The sequence below is a fragment of the Hipposideros armiger genome, unplaced genomic scaffold (genome assembly GCF_001890085.2).
Source record: "Hipposideros armiger isolate ML-2016 unplaced genomic scaffold, ASM189008v1 scaffold_13, whole genome shotgun sequence".
NCBI lineage: Eukaryota > Metazoa > Chordata > Mammalia > Chiroptera > Hipposideridae > Hipposideros > Hipposideros armiger.
Window position 1 is genome coordinate 4,263,041 of NW_017731363.1, and position 12,877 is coordinate 4,275,917.

Here is a 12,877-nt window from a genome sequence, read left to right on the forward strand (position 1 = left end):
TAAAAGCAGAGAGTTGTTGCCTGTCTGACTTTTCCAATGTCATTCCATTGATAATCATTTTATTTTTAAAGTATTAATAGCTATCAAAAGAAAATAGAAAAAGAAATAGAAATCAGCCCCTTACTTCAGGAGCACTGTAATAATATCCCAATTTGCTGGATGCCAAGGATAAAATCACTGGGCAGCCGAACAGATGGGGCCATTTTGTGTTCAGCTATAGCATACTCAACCTTTGACATGAGATCTGTTTGTGAACTAAGAAATGTTAGCTTAAACCTCAGGGCCTCTTAAACACTTGACCTCTCTGAAAAATGCTGGAGGATATGTTGAGGCAAATAGTTTAGGAAAGCTCAAAATAGAAATAAATGTTTGATGAATATATCTGACCCCTTGACATTTCAGCCCTGTTGGTGCAGGACCTCTGTCTACCTTTGATGTTATATAAAAGTCTCAGTGTGCATAAAATGCAGATTCTTGGGTCCTGCACCCAAAGATGCCGATTCCTTAAGTCTGGATGTTCACCTGGAAATCTGCACTTTTAGCAAACAGCTCTCGGTAATTCTGATGTTGATGGTCCAGGGAACATTCCTGAAGAAGGCAGCTCTGTAGCTCTTCTTGAGATGGTAACAATGCAACCCAGCCCTGCCTGCCACCCTCTGCTTACATGGCTGTTACTAAATATTCTTCAACAAAGATCTTCAGCGCGATGACTTTCATACAGTTTGACATTTTGAAATACATTCTGAATTATCCTCAATTATAAGTTATTTTTGGTTCAACACCCACAATTTATTCACTAAAATCTTCCTGCAATTAATGAATATGCAAGGGCCTATCTGGTAACTCTAGCCACACTATATGTTTGGCCAGAACACTCTGGTTAGATACTAGAGGTGGGGCTGCCTGTTCACCCAGTTATGAAATCCAAATGAAATGTTAAAATTCAAATAAAGGACTCTAAGCCTATCACCATTATATGGCAGAAAAGTAATTTTGTCATTTGGAGCAAATACTCCTAGACGGTACCTATACATTAAAAAGATGTTGAAAGGGTAAAGAGACCAAGACCTGGTTATTTTGACAATTGGTATATAGTCTCATCTGTTTCACCATCTATTGCTTTCTGTTTGTTTTTCCAAATTAATTTAGATGTGTTGATGCAAGCAAGATATGAGACGGCTTCTGGTGAATTCTAGGCTGCTTCTGAGTAGCTTATCCCTCATCACCAACTGCTGGAGGTGGGGAAGAGTCAGGAAGCAGCTGCACCAGAGAACAGCTTTCTCTGCCTGCATGAGCACTGGACCATCTCTACAAAAGATGCTGGACAAGCTCTCAAAAATGAGGTACAAGGCAGAGTTTCTACAGGAGCCAACTATTTACTTCCTCCCTTTTTATCCCTTCTTTTTCCTCTGTTGGCATCCTACAGAAGGAAGGGAAGTGTGGTAGAATGTATTATTTGTTCACAATCCTTCCTTCTATTCCTTTCACTGTACTATGGCTTGGGTAGGTAGATTACGCTTCTCTGTCCCATTGACTTTGAGCTTGGCCATATGACTTGCTCTGGCCAAGGAAAAGTGGGCACAAGTGATCAGATTGAGTTCTGAGCCGAGATGTTAAATGGCATTGAAGACTTCTGCCAGGCTCTTCTTGTGTATCTGTCATCTAAGATAAGAAGAGTATGCCTTAGGAAGCTGCTGATTCCAGAATGAGACACATGTAGAACAAGCCTTAATCTGATTCACAGCCTTAAGCAGAGCTGCCATAACTGACTGAGAGACACATGAGTGAGAACAATAAATGTTTTAGTAAACCACTCGGGTTTTGAGAGGGGGCTGTTTGTTATGCAGCAGCATCATAGCATTAGCTGACTAATACAGGAGGGTAACCTTCATTCACTCAGGACTCACTCCTTGCCAAGCACTATTTACATTAGCTCCTTTAATCTACAAGATTTCCTTCAGAGGTCTACTAATGCTCCCTTCTTTCATGAAATATCTGCCTGGAGAGGGCAAGGACACACTGCTAATAGGTGGCTGAGCCAGAGATTCAAATTCAATGTGCCCATGTCCAAATACAGTGATTATTTCATGGCTTTTTCTTAACTTCCTGTCCTGAATTAGGTGCTGCACCACAGATGATAGCAACAACATAAAAGTAATCTCACTCTTTTATGAATAGCTTTACAGGCCAATGCACTTTCATATATCTTTTCATCAATAAGAAAATGTGCAATTACTAATTGTGGTACTTCCGTCTGCTCTAGATTGAATCACAGCTCATGAGACTTGAAATGGTAAGTCTTCAGTTTGGAGAGTATTGTGCTTTAGAAATCACATGAAGGCTTAAAATAGACTGGAATATTCTGAGATATAGGTATGAGAGAAAATGTACCAGATAAAAACCACTTGGGCCACTGTTTGGGGCTTTTCTTGACCAAAGCAGACAGACTTCATAGAAACTACTCAGAACCCTCCCCGTGACCCTCCTGGAGGAGAAGGCACTCAGAAGACACCACCAATATTGTCACTATTGACACTCAGAAAGAGCAATATTTTCCAACTCTGGCTGCACATTAGAATCACTCGGGGAGCTGAAGAAAAAGAAACATCTGGGCCCAGCTGTCAGACAAACTCCATCAGAATTTCTAGGTGAGAGGCTGGGCATCTGTATTTTTTAAAGCTCCTCTGGTGACTCTAAAATGCAACCAGAGTTACATCTCACTAAACTAGAAGATGGGACACAGAAGATATGTTTGCTGACATTTAACATTGAAAACCAATTCCAGTCATGGGCCCACACCTGGATATTGGAAAGAGGTTCAGCTTTGCATGTCTTTGAAATTCCTACCCAGTGACCCTCCCATTATTCTTTATCATTTACCTTTCCTCCATTGAATATTTACCGAATCCATATTTATTTGCTGAAACCCATATCTATTTCAATTCCTAGAACAGGTTTGCCAAGGGCTATACTGTAAAAGCCTACAGAGTTTGTAAGGAATTCCTTAAAACTGAGGTCACCAACTTAATAGGAGAGATGTCACTGGCTTCATTAGCCAAATAAATAAATACATGCAAAGACTGTCATTTATATTGATTTTATACATGATTCACACTCTCCTATAAATATTTTGGGGCACTGACATTCTGGTTTAATTTACACATTCAAGTTCCCAAGAATTAACCGATTTGCATAGTCCCAGATTGAGATCCTGTGTGCTAACTTTCTTCTGCATACAGAGACCCCTTGTGGCACTTACCTGATTGCCTCCCCAGGTTATGTGAGAAACTTTCTATTTCTTTTACAGTAAGACAAACAACTCCCTTACTGCACTGGTGGCAATTAATTTCAATACATTTGAATGAAAATAATATCTAACATTTATGGAGTACTTTCTATATGCCAGGAACTCTTCTTAGTGTTCTGTGCGCAGTAACTCATTTAATCCTTAACCGGATGCGGCAGTAGGCGATTTATTGTCCCCATTTTACAGATGAAAAAACTGAGGCCCAGAAAAGTTAAGTAAGGTGCCCAAGGTCACACACTTATTAAATGATAAAGCTGGAATTTGAACCCAGAAAGATTCATTTCAGAATCTGGATTTTTAGCCACTGGAATATACTGCATTCCCCAGTAGGTAGGGGACCTGTGTAAGTACATTTTAGGAAAGAATGTAGAGCAACTGGTTCTCTCATTGCTGCTAGTGGAAGCACAAATTGGTACAACTACAAAAAAATTGGCAGTATCTACTAAAGCTGAGTGAATGCTTACCCGGTGACTTAGTAATTCTTGGGTATATACCCCCCAAAATGTATGCTTGTGTTGATGAAAAGACATGAATTTGAATGTTTATAGCACTACTCATAACAACACTAAACTGGAAACTACTCAAATGTCCATCAACAGCCAAGTAGATAAATAAATTCTGGCTTATTTACACCACTATGTAGCAATGAGAATAACCAGTCTATAACTACACGGAGTAATAACGACGGACCTCACAAACATAATGGCGACTGAAAGAAGTGAGGAAAAAAGAGCGCATGCTGTATGATTCTATTTATATAAAGTTCAAAGGCAGGCAAAAAGGATCTCTGCTATTAGGGGTCCAGCTGTTGGTTACTCTTAGGGGTAGCAGTTGTGACTAGAAGGTTTATTTGGGTAAGAGGGCTTCTGGGATGTTGGCTATAAGCCTGTTTTGAAAATTCAGTGAGCTGAACATTTAGGTTATATGCATTTTTCTGCAGGTATACTACATATCAATAAAAAGTTTGAAAGGGTACTATCTATGATCATATATAATATTATCTAGAGGTAGGAGATTTAGGTAAATACTTTCAAATAAACCATGCATATTTAAGGAAAAGTCAATCCAGGCAATCAAAGAGTAAGTTTCTTATATCTCTAGTTCTTCCCTGCTTTCCCACTTCTTATCACAAATGCCAACCTGATGAGTTAATAATAATAAGAGAAGGGGCCAGCCAAGTGGTGCATTGGTTAAGAGTTGGCTTGGTACACCAGCTCTGAGCAGCAGGTCCCCAGTTCGGATCCCACATGGGCCAGTGATGCTGCGCCCTCTACAGCTAAGATGGTGAACAACAGCTCGACCTGGAGCTGGGCTGCCGGGAGTCGCCAGCGACAGCGTAGGCTGCAGTGGGGCTGGCTGGCTGCTGGCATGCGCTTTCGTGAGCTGCCATGAACTGCCATGAGCGGCCGTCCAATGGCCGGGGAGCGACTGCCTCACTCGGGAAGAGTGCAATGATCACAATACCAACATGGGCCAGTGAAGTGACGTCCTCCACAACTGGACTGAAGAACAAAAGGACAGCAACTTGTCTGCTCCCCTTCTCTGATTCCCCAATGCTGTTCCCCTCCCCCAATTCCCCAATAAAATCTTTAAAAAAATAATGATAGAAAATGATCAAGTCAGTCAGGCATATGAGATGGGTCAGGGAGTTTGTGCTCGCCCCCAGACAAGGTGTCAAAGGCGGAGGACTAATGAGAGCTGTATGAAGGTGCAGTTGGTAGGAGGCATCAGAACAAAGCACCCTGCTTCGCTTGCCTTTGCATCTCCTGGAGCACCACCCACTTATGAGGGTATGCAGAGCAAGTGAAAGCAGGAGATAGGTTTCTTTTGTAGAAATCTTCAAGAGTGAGGAAATTGAAGTCTGGAGTGAGAAGCCACACCATATGACATTCTGCCGAAGGGCAGTCCTCTCTTAGGAAGGATTCGATGGAAATGGGTGGAGGTGGCTTCCCTAAGAAGTCTCACTACTTCTGCACCCCTGTGGAATCAACCATTTGAGAGGTACAGCCCAACTCACAATGCCCCATTCATCCCACTTCTGATTTTGAGAGAGAAAGACTTCATAAACTGTCACAAAGGCAATGCTTTGCCAGGGAAAACACTAACTTCTGTTTGCTTAAGAAGCATGCCTATAAAAACCTCTCATCCCTCCAGATGCCTTTAGCCAAGCTTTTAGTTCCATAAGAAGAATTTTTGAGTCTAGATCAAAAGTTGTAATCAAAACAGCCACAAAATGTACTTCTGTATCAGGCAAGACAATGATTCTCTTCCTTTTCCCAGCCTATGAACCCAGCCACCTTGCCAGATAAATAGAAGCCATGAAGCCACAATCTCTGCTTTCCTTCTCTTCCTGTGTGCATGGCACAGAATGATGGATAATTAAATATGAGATAACTTTGGCAAACACTTTTCTCAGAGTTCTGCTGATTATTCTCAGGGGGAAAATCATATTAAAAAGAACTCATTTGATTTAATTACTGAATTCACCCAATCATTTAGTGAATTTGCTTCCAGGCCTGACTTCCTATTGCATTTTAAATCTCAAGCTATTTTCAGAATCAGATTCATTCCCCCATCATTTTCCCCATGACCTCTACCATTCATCTCCTCCCCTCTCCATCACAGGCTCACCAACTACCCACCTGAACTCTATCTTTCCCATAAGGACTTAGTGGGACTGAAGCTGAGAATTCCAACATGGCTTCCGTGGTGGGAAGATTTCCCTAAAGATGGGTCTGGGTATTCATATATTGTAAAAAGGCTTTGGCTCCCTTCTGGGTTATTGCCTGGGGACATTGTTCATCCCCTCAGCTCAGTGGTTCCGTGCTCTCGGGTTGGATATGAGAATAATCACCAACTTTCAAAGTCTTTGCGGTGTCCTTAGGACAGCAGAGTTGTGGTTTCCGACTTCCATTGTTACTGCAGCCTGGATTTACTGAGGAGCTACAGCGGGGACATGAAGGGTTCTCATGAAGCAAGGTGTCAGAGCTGTCCCAACTCAGGAGTCAGTATGTCAGCAAAACCACCAGGCTGAGAATACCTGCCGTCCTGGTCTTGCTTGAGTCGATTCAAGGTACTTTTCATTTGGGGGCAAGAAGAGGAGGAAAGACCCCTGGAGAGAGGGGTAAGGGGAGACAAATCCTTGGTCTGGTGTCTGCCCTGTGCCTGATCTGATGAGGGTTCTGAAATCCTAGAAAGAGAGGGGTCAGGGTCTAAAGCTGAAAGAGCTCCATTCATTACAGACTCTCTGACATGCTGGGCCCAAGAAGGGGTCATGCTCTCCCAGCCCTCCTCTACCACAGACCACCACATAGCATTGGCGCCCTGGGGCCTTGGGGTATGGCAGTGCACAGAAGAGAAACAGGTGCCTACCTGACAAACAGGAACTAAGTGCTTGACAACAAGGACATCTCAGAAGAGTGTGGGCAAGACACCTGTCCTGCAAAGGCTCAGGGATGGGGTGGGTAGTGATGGGCTAGGAGTCCATAATTTGGGCATAAATGTTAATGTAACATTATTTGTACCCCAAAGTGCTAAGATCTGAGAATATTTTCATTATCCTAGAAAAGAGGGTGCTCCCCAATTTGCTTGAAAATGATTACACGGATTGTTTTGTCGGACTATTTCCATAATATTAAGATGCTCTGTGAAAAGAATATTCAGTCGTCAAAATAGTTTGAGAAATGCTGAATTAAATAATGTCAAGCAGGTTTCTTTACTGAAAATCTTCTCACCTCCTTTAATGTGCTAATGGGATAGTGTAGTGAGTGCCTGGATCAGGCAGGGTAGGCTAGGTAATGCTGTAATAAAAATTGACTCCAAAACCTCAGTGGCTTGCATCAACAAAGCTTTATCTCTCACTAGTTCTGTTGCACATCATCTTCACTTTGGGACCTAGACTGAAGGAACAGACTCTCTTTTTTGTTTTTGTTTCTTTGTAGAAAAATACTCTTTTTTTAATTTTTACATATAATAATATGCACAGATTTTATCTGTAGAAGTGCGGAAAAGTTAATACCTGTGGGGCAAACTTTGGCCAATGGGGAGATGAGCCATGGCAGAGAGTTAGCAGGTAAGATCCCTATCCATTCTCCCTCTGATGGACTGTATGAGACACAGTTCTTCCATTTAGCCATGGGCCCAGTGGGTGTACCTGAGAGTGTCAGCTGTGTCTCTCACAGTTTGTTGGAAAGCTTGCTGGGAAACAGTGGCCAATGGCACGAGGCATCATCTTATATTTTAATCTCATCCTACTCTGTCCTCTACTGGATTATATCTCCCATGAAAGCATTAGAATTTAAGCCTTTCCTCAGCCTCTGCCTTTCAGAGCACCCAGAATAACACAATGTGGGAAAATATCGGGGATTTCTGGTCTCATAGATCAGTGGAGTTCCTATCTCAGGCCTCCTTGCTATTCTTTCATCTCACAAACTATACCCAGCTTTGGCACATGCTGTTTCTCTATATGGAACATTCTTCCTTCAGACATATGCATGGCTTACTCCCTCACCTCCTTCAGGTCATTGTCCAAATAGTACCCACTCACTGAGGCCTTCCCTGCTCTCTTATTTAAAATTGTACACACACCCATCTATATTCCTTCACCCCATTTATTTTTCTCCATATTTCCATATTATATCTTCATTTAGCACTCTCTGAGATTGATACATTTGTTTACTTGGCAAGCTCTATGGGAGCAAGAATATTCAATAAGTATTTCTGGGTCAGATGGATGGATGGATGGATGGATGGATGGATGGATGGATGGATGGATGGATGGATGAATGGATGGATGATGGATGATGGATGATCAATGATGGACAGACTGATAAATGGACAGATGGATAGATGCAGCAGTGGGTAATAAGGAAACGTCCCTCTTCATGGCTCAGGATCTCTGTAAACATGGTGTAAAGAGCCCTGGACCAATAGTCAGGCATTCCAGATGTGGATCTGGTTTGATGTAAACACCCTGAGTGACCTTGGGCAAACAGAAATTGAACTGGGCTTTAGAGTTTACAGTGTGCCTTGACTATATTTTCTCCTTAGATCTTGAAAAAACTCTGTGGGATGGGTAAGTCTTAGCTTTGTTTCACAGATGAAGAAACTGAGTTAGGTGGCTGCCCCTGGGTCACACACACAATGACAGAAAAACATCACATGAAGGAATAGCCTCCAAAAGCTTTACAACCACTTCTGGTTCTAAATTATGAGTGGATATATAAGTGAAGGAGGTGGCCTGTACCAGAAGAGTGTTTTAGGGAAAAACTTTCATGGTAATTTTGCAGAACAGTATCCAGCGTTTCATTACCACATTGATATTAATTAAACACATTTCCGGAAAATATGTATAATATTGCTAAGCTCAAATGACTTTTACAAGGCAGGAAATGAATGTATTCTGTCTTAACAGTGTTCCAGATATGTTCTATGCAATGTGATGTTGTATTTCACAAATAATATAGGTCCTCTTTCTGTCAAGTTCACTGTCTTTGAAAGCTAGGACAATCGACTGTCAAGTGCAGAGAAAAGAGTCATCCAGCCAGTAAACAACAAAGAGTTTATTTTATTCAATAATTTATTTATCACAGAATTCGATCAATGCTTTTAAAATGCCTTTGATGAGGACAAAGAGGATGGTGGCATTTGAGAGCCTGCTAGGGACTCTGCAGCTGATACTGAATAGGGTGTGGGGAAGTTTTGTTGATATAGACAAAGGGGTAAACAGAACTAAAAGCAGCAGCCACTCGGGTCCTAGTGCCACCCCTCCCTCGGAATACTGGACTGGGAAATCAGCAGATGTGCTCGGGGCTTTGAGTTGTCAAACCTTTTTATAAACCAATGCAGTCAAAACCCAAAGCTCCCCCATTTCAAAGGCCTATGAAAAGGGTTAATTAGGGTCTATGAAATTCTGCATGAAGAGTACTCAAACTTTAAGAGTTTGTCAGTAGATGATGTCTTCCCTTTACTCTTGCCAGGGTAAGTTTTGGGCCCAAAGTATGTATTTGGGGTGTGCATACTTTTAAAATTCTGCTGTGAAAGATACTGTCCAAACCTGCTAGGACTTTATTCTCCATTAAGTAGGCAGGAAAAACACTTAATGTAGAAACTCAGAAGCAGATGAAACATGTAAATAAGTATAAAGAAAATGGAGTTATACTAGGACCCCATATTTTCAGCGTTGGATTTCAGTTCTGGCTGCTATCTGATGAGCCAGGGGCTTTAAGAGAATCTGGTTAGTGTCACCCCTGGAGAGCTTCCTTTGGGAACATTTTTGGAGCCTGTAACCTGGATGGCTGCATGGGTGTCTGATTAGTGCTGTCGCATAGGTCCCTGTGCCCAGAAGGGCCCCGATTGTGGTTTAATGCTCCATTGTTGTCATATTGAAATTCTTAATAATTTTATCTTTGAGTTTGTGTTTTGTAAGTGAAGTCTTATGGGACAATGGAACATGTGGGGGTGGGGGCTTGGAGCCTGGCCCACCTTGAGTCTGCCTCCTGCAATCTCCCCAAGGCCCCTGATGGGTTCTGGGTCACCCCCTCTCCTCTACCCACTGGAGTCCCAGCCTTGCCTGGCCTCCCCTCTGTTCTGTGACTGCTACCACCCTCTACCCAAGCAGTGTCCAGGTAGCATTGGGGGGAGGGGTGGAGTGGTGTGGGTAGGGTGAGGTAGGGGACTGGAGCAAGAGGGAAGAGGTCCATGTTCTACCTGGCACAGATGCCAGGAATATCAGGACAGGGGTCCGGGTTGGACATGTGCTGCATATGGAGTCTCAAGTGGGGCACGTCAGGAGCCCTCCCCACCATGGCGAGTTCAGCAGACAACTTGAAAGGTGTGAACCTCTAGCCCATCCCCAATCCAGGTCAGGAAGTTGCAATCCCTTGAGGGTTGGCCATCTGCCATAGATTGGAATAGTGGACTGTGGGAAGGGTGGATTGACTTCCCAGCTAGGGAGGGACTGGACTTGAACTAGACATGGGTCCAATGGCTGGTAGGAGGGGGAACCTAGCAGCCAGAGACCACATACACCACACCCCAGAATGGGATCCCTAGGAGCTTGTGAGGGTTTAGCATGACATTAAATAGGAACTAAAAAGAAGAAAGACAGCTAGAACACAGAGGAAAGAAAACATTTTATATTTTGGTACCTTTAACAGCACTTCTTTTTCTGCTTTGTGAACAAGGGGCCCCACATTTTTATTTTGCACAAGGCCCAGCAAATTATGCAGCCAGCCCTAGACTACAGAATATATTTTCATTAGTTACAATGAAAGGAAAGGGAGCCATACATAGCCACCATCTTGGCACAGGCTGTCCCAGAGAGAGGGCAGTGTCCACTCATCTATATATCGATTAAGCATGTAGAGGCCCCTCTCTTCTTATACATTTTGCTCCTGAGTCCTATTGGCTGGGGGCCCACATGGTGCTGCCTGCCGTAAGACCTGGCAGCGAGGATTTGGAGTTGACCTTGCGGCTGCTCCTCATCCCAAAACCTGAAGTTCTAAATCCCATCACTTTGCATGGAAGCCACTCTGGGCTCTCACCAGCTCCCTCTGGCCTTCTTGCCTTCAGCATGCATGTGCTTTGCCTGCCTTCCTAAGCAGCTGGAATGCACTGGCTGACATGCAGGCACGAGCAAAACTTTCTCATTTTAAATGGGTTTGCCCCACAGGTAGGACAGAAACGTTCATGAGACTCCCCCGAATAGCCATGTTGGAGTAATATTTGGTGGAGGGGAAAGGAAGGAGGAATGGGCAACACATTTGTAAAGCAATATACACTTATTACCTTTTTTTCTTCAAGTTAAAATGGAAGCCTAGTAGTTAATTCAATAATTAATCAAAGCGCACACTTCAATGGACAAGCCTGAGTGGAACCCAATGATGGAACCTGATGATGTCAGGCAGTGGAAGAAAAAAACACAAAACTTTCTGCTTTGAGAGTCAGAAGCATTTCCCATTCCAAATTAATAAACAAAACAAAAGAAAACACTCCAGATGCACTTCGATTTCAGGATTCATGAGTAGTGTAGGAAAGAGCTGTTGGGTTATCTCAGCTCTGCTGAACATTTTCTTCAGTTACTCCCATCAGCGGCTGAGCTCATCAGTTTTGGACGGCATCCTAGGATGTCTCATTAGGCTGTTTGAAATCATTGATGTCAGACTATAGCACTCTTACCCCTTACTTTTTCATCGCTAATTAATGGATTAAAAGTCCACTGTAACAGTGTTAGAATCTATAGCCCAGGAAGAAGGTGGTCCTGGACGGTTGCCCAGTTGCGTCTGACAGCATCCAGTGCTGCCAATGCGTGGCCATCAGTGTGCATTATGAGGGAGACAACAAAACCCACCAATAATACTTCTGGGGTGGTTGCTAAGTTTAGAGACATCCATTAGTGGACTCTTGATTTTAGCAAAATGGGAGTTTGTTATTTAGAAATTTTGTTTTGAATTATTAATTTATGTAGAAATAAGAAATGCTTGGGTTTCTAAGCCAGATCAGCTTGGGTCCACAAAGTCATTCTGCCTATTTTAAGATGAGGAAAGGCCATCTGCTTGTCCGGAAGAGAATTGACTAGCTCTTGAGTACCTTGTAAAGTAGCAAATGATGGGCCATTTTAAGTGGGTTGGTTTAGTTAAGTCTAGAGCCTATTCTATATTTAAACTCTCTATTTATAGATTTTTTCCCCATAATGTTGTGAAATGATCATAAACCCTAGTTCCGGTGGCATCTGGCTGTTCAGAGCCCTTGCTTAATACCTTTAATTCTAACAGTAATAGCTTCCACTTACTCGGTGCTTACTATGACCCAGGAATCGCAGTAAATGCTTTCAATATGCTGTTTTATCTTCACAACCATCTTATGAGCTAAATATCATTATCTCCATTTTACAGATCAGGAAACTACCATTTAATGGGGTTCAGTAACCTGCCCAGGGTCTCACAGCCATTAAGGAACAGAGACATGGTTTTACCATGTTTGCAGAGATATGTAAATGCAGGTTCTGGGGTTTGAAGAAAAAGGGGAAAGGCCATATAAAAGTTATTGAGCTCTAAACTCTCAAGTGGTAAAACTTGATGATCCTTGTAGGACCAATTGTTGTGCTGTATTTCCAAACCTGGCAGAATCCACCTTGTTCAAGGGGTATGGCACAGACAAACACACACACACACACACACACACACACACACACATGTACACTTTTATGCACATGCACACACATACAACAGCCCTTGACCATTCATACCAGGGCAGTCAGCAGACACCCCTATTCTGGGATCCTTCAAGCTCACAGCCAAGTTCAAAGGTAAGCTAACTGGATCAGTGCCCTGAGCATCAATCTATAAGGACAATTATATTCCCAGTGGAAATCACAAATATGGTACCATTTAACTCAGATTTCCACATATGACAACTTCTATAGCCATAAAAATATAATTGCTCCCACTCCAGCCAAATAGACAGTGAAAATGAAAAAATTACCTTGGTGCCAGCTCTGATTCTCCACTAAATAACTGTTGGATTAATATCAAAAGGATATCATCTGAGGTACACCATAGTCTACCCTGA